Source organism: Heterodontus francisci, unplaced genomic scaffold (genome assembly GCF_036365525.1).
Source record: "Heterodontus francisci isolate sHetFra1 unplaced genomic scaffold, sHetFra1.hap1 HAP1_SCAFFOLD_1055, whole genome shotgun sequence".
Taxonomy (NCBI): Eukaryota; Metazoa; Chordata; class Chondrichthyes; order Heterodontiformes; family Heterodontidae; genus Heterodontus; species Heterodontus francisci.
In genome coordinates, this window is record NW_027140769.1 from 175,001 (window position 1) to 180,000 (window position 5,000).

The window sequence follows — 5,000 nt, forward strand, 5'->3', positions numbered from 1 at the left end:
GACAGAAACGGGAGGTAACCGCTGAGCCTGAAACACCAGCAAATAAATGCTAGCCCGCCTGGGCCCTCCAACGTCGGACAGTCCTCGCCGTATCGATCGAGTGACCTGGGCACGCACTTTTTTTTTCCTTTCACACAGTGTGGGGTTGGCGGCGGCGGGGGGGGGGGAGAAAGCATGCAACTTGGTTGACGTCGCCTGGTCAACTCGCATCGGTTTTCCGTCCCCATGACTGTAAGGAGCAACCGCGACCAGCGTAGCCAAACAGGTCGACCAAAGCTTTCGGCGCTCGCACGGAGAGGTGATGCCAGCCGGCGTGCGTCGCCTAACTTGGACAAAATTCTGGGCACGCACTTTTCGTTTGAGAATAGGACATACATGTAGTGCAACCCAAGGAAACCAGGCGACGCCGCCACAATCTGCGCCTGACAGACAAAGATAACCGTTCACAAGGAGCCTTGTTATTTCGCACCAAGTCTTTTGCGGGCATAGTTTCTTTCTTTGACATGTATATCTGTATGAAGGTCGGCTTTGCTCTGCCATCGCAGCCTCCCTTCTTTGCTTTTCTCACTGTACCAACAGACATGTCATAGACTTTGGTTTTTTTTTCATTAATTCTTTTCCTGTGGGTGTGGTGTGCCTCCGCACCCCCCAATCTGTTCCAAGGCCTTGTTTTCTCTCGCTCGCCAAAACACTTTGTCTGTTTTCACAGCCAGTCTACCGGCCTAGACCCAACTGTGCGATATTTCAGAGCCGGCAACAGAGCATGGAAAGTCCGCCAGATTTACCCTTAAATGCTCATAAATGACTTCCAGGCACTCTTCGGAAGGTCTTTTATTTCAAAAGAAGGTCCTTCCTTGAGGGAGCACTTCTTCGGCCACTTTGCAAGTGCAACCGCTGCCAGCAAAAGTTCTGAAAATCGAGTTCCCGAAAATCTCCGGGTACCCCGCCAACCCCCAGCCACCCGAATCGCAAGTGTCAATTCGGCGGGTTGCCTGCCGGTAGTCCTTCCGAAAATGAGGCGCCAAATCGCCGCAACGGCCATTTTTCATTTCGGCATCGGGACTTCCGACGGCAACTGATTAACTAGCCCGGGGACTAGAGCGGCAGCAAATGCAACGTGCCCTCTTGGCGGGAGCAACTTGACCGCCCCCGTGGGGAAAGGTCAACTCGGGGCCCGGGAAAGTCGCCGAGTCCGACCCCATACACTTCCATGAGTTGGGGGTTTTGGCCTTCCCGGCCCAAGGCTCGCCTTATTTCGGCCTGCACTTTCGGAAAAGGGTGCATTCCTTTTGGTTAATGATTTCACCAGCCCGGGTCTTAGCCTCTGCCCCGACGGCTAAGTCTTTTGGTTAATGATTTCCTGCGGCTGGGACTACCCTTTCCCCCCGCCCTGCAGGCACCCGGGTCGGGAGGCCGTCGGGGGCACTTTCCGGGGCAAATCCGGACCCTTACGCAAGGGAGAGTGCGCCCCCCGCCTCGGCCGGGGGTCAGGCTGCCGCCTATTAAGCCCGACAGAAAACCCGAAAAATGGACGAAAATGGGAAAAAATCCCCATCCGAAAAAGGCTTAAAAGTCGGTTGGGCGGCAGCTAGGGTCGGTCTCTGCAGACCTGGAGGCTCGGGTGGACTCTTGGAATAAACGTCCAAGTCCCGACTTGCCACCTCCTACTACTGTGCAGATACCCCGCCAACCCCCAGCCACCCGAATGACAAGCGTCCGATCAGCGGGACGAATTTGACAACTCTGGCCGGACCTCTGGAACTCCATCCCGGGTAACCGGGGCAAATTTTTCCGCTTGATCGCCCTTCCACTGGTTAACCATTTGCCCTTTCGGACTTAGTCTCTGGACATTATTCGACGGATTTTCTGGTTAACCATTTGCCCTTTCGGACTTAGTCTCTGGGCATTATTTTCGACTTTTTGGTTAATGATTTCACACTTTTTACTTACTTTTGCGCTTTTTGGTTAATGATTACTCTGCTTACTGGTTAATTATTTGCCCTTTCGGACTTAGTCTCTGGACATTATTTTCGAGTTTTTGGTTAATGATTTCACACTTTTAACATATTTTTGCGCTTTTTGGTTAATGATTACTCTGCTTACTGGTTAACCATTTGCCCTTTCGGACTTAGTCTCTGCACATTATTTTCGACTTTTTGGTTAATGATTTCACACTTTTAACATATTTTTGCGCTTTTTGGTTAATGATTTCATACTTTTTACTTACTTTTGCGCCTTTTGGTTAATGATTACTCTGCTTACTGGTTAACCATTTGCCCTTTCGGACTTAGTCTCTGGACATTATTTTCGAGTTTTTGGTTAATGATTTCACACTTTTTACTTACTTTTGCGATTTTTGGTTAATGATTACTCTGCTTACTGGTTAACCATTTGCCCTTTCGGACTTAGTCTCTGGACATTGTTTTCGACATTTTGGTTAATGATTTCACACTTTTAACTTAATTTTGCGATTTTTGGTTAATGATTACTCTGCTTACTGGTTAACCATTTGCCCTTTCGGACTTAGTCTCTGGACATTGTTTTCGACATTTTGGTTAATGATTTCACACTTTTAACTTAATTTTGTGCTTTTTGGTTAATGATTTCATACTTTTTACTTACTTTTGCGATTTTTGGTTAATGATTACTCTGCTTACTGGTTAACCATTTGCCCTTTCGGACTTAGTCTCTGGACATTATTTTTGGGTTTTTGGTTAATGATTTCACACTTTTTACTTACTTTTGCCCTTTTTGGTTACTGATTACTCTGCTTACTGGTTAACCATTTGCCCTTTCGGACTTAGTCTCTGGACATTATTTTCGAGTTTTTGGTTAATGATTTCACACTTTTAACATATTTTTGCGCTTTTTGGTTAATGATTACTCTGCTTACTGGTTAATTATTTGCCCTTTCGGACTTAGTCTCTGCACATTATTTTCGAGTTTTTGGTTAATGATTTCACACTTTTAACATATTTTTGCGCTTTTTGGTTACTGATTTCATACTTTTTACTTACTTTTGCGCCTTTTGGTTAATGATTACTCTGCTTACTGGTTAACCATTTGCCCTTTCGGACTTAGTCTCTGGACATTATTTTCGAGTTTTTGGTTAATGATTTCACACTTTTTACTTACTTTTGCGATTTTTGGTTAATGATTACTCTGCTTACTGGTTAACCATTTGCCCTTTCGGACTTAGTCTCTGGACATTATTTTCGGGTTTTTGGTTAATGATTTCACACTTTTTACTTACTTTTGCGATTTTTGGTTAATGATTACTCTGCTTACTGGTTAACCATTTGCCCTTTCGGACTTAGTCTCTGGAGATTATTTTCGAGTTTTTGGTTAATGATTTCACACTTTTTACTTACTTTTGCGATTTTTGGTTAATGATTACTCTGCTTACTGGTTAACCATTTGCCCTTTTGGACTTAGTCTCTGGACATTATTTTCGGGTTTTTGGTTAATGATTTCACACTTTTTACTTACTTTTGCGATTTTTGGTTAATGATGACTCTGCTTACTGGTTAACCATTTGCCCTTTCGCACTTAGTCTCTGGAGATTATTTTCGACTTTTTGGTTAATGATTTCACACTTTTAACTTAATTTTGTGCTTTTTGGTTAATGATTTCATACTTTTTACTTACTTTTGCCCTTTTTGGTTAATGATTACTCTGCTTACTGGTTAACCATTTGCCCTTTCGGACTTGGTCTCTGGACATTATTTTCGAGTTTTTGGTTAATGATTTCACACTTTTTACTTACTTTTGCGATTTTTGGTTAATGATTACTCTGCTTACTGGTTAATTATTTGCCCTTTCGGACTTAGTCTCTGCACATTATTTTCGAGTTTTTGGTTAATGATTTCACACTTTTAACATATTTTTGCGCTTTTTGGTTACTGATTTCATACTTTTTACTTACTTTTGCGCCTTTTGGTTAATGATTACTCTGCTTACTGGTTAACCATTTGCCCTTTCGGACTTAGTCTCTGCACATTATTTTCGACTTTTTGGTTAATGATTTCACACTTTTAACATATTTTTGCGCTTTTTGGTTAATGATTTCATACTTTTTACTTACTTTTGCGCCTTTTGGTTAATGATTACTCTGCTTACTGGTTAACAATTTGCCCTTTCGGACTTAGTCTCTGGACATTGTTTTCCGACATTTTGGTTAATGATTTCACACTTTTAACTTAATTTTGTGCTTTTTGGTTAATGATTTCATACTTTTTACTTACTTTTGCCCTTTTTGGTTAATGATTACTCTGCTTACTGGTTAACCATTTGCCCTTTCGGACTTAGTCTCTGGAGATTATTTTCGAGTTTTTGGTTAATGATTTCACACTTTTTACTTACTTTTGCGATTTTTGGTTAATGATTTCACACTTTTTACTTACTTTTGCGATTTTTGGTTAATGATGACTCTGCTTACTGGTTAACCATTTGCCCTTTCGGACTTAGTCTCTGCACATTATTTTCGAGTTTTTGGTTAATGATTTCACACTTTTTACTTACTTTTGCGATTTTTGGTTAATGATTTCATACTTTTTACTTACTTTTGCGATTTTTGGTTAATGATGACTCTGCTTACTGGTTAATTATTTGTACTTTCGGACTTGGTCTCTGGACATTATTTTCGACTTTTTGGTTAATGATTTCACACTTTTAACATAATTTTGCGCTTTTTGGTTAATGATTACTCTGCTTGCTTGTTACTGATTTCCCCTTTCGGACTTGATCTCTGGCCGTTCTTTTCGACCTTTTTGGATCAGGTTTCCACACTCTGAAATTATTTTGGGCTCACTGATTAGGCGAGATCAAGGGGGCATGCCTGGGCACTTTGGGCTCAGTTTGGGAAGGCGGCGTCCGTGTGCTCCTCCGCCCTTCCCGCACTTGCGGCTAGGTTTGCCAAACTGCGCTGACCCGCAGCCCTGCCTTTTTGCCCACGGCACGGAACGACTCAAGTCTGGCTCCGTTCCAGGCCGTTGCCTCCG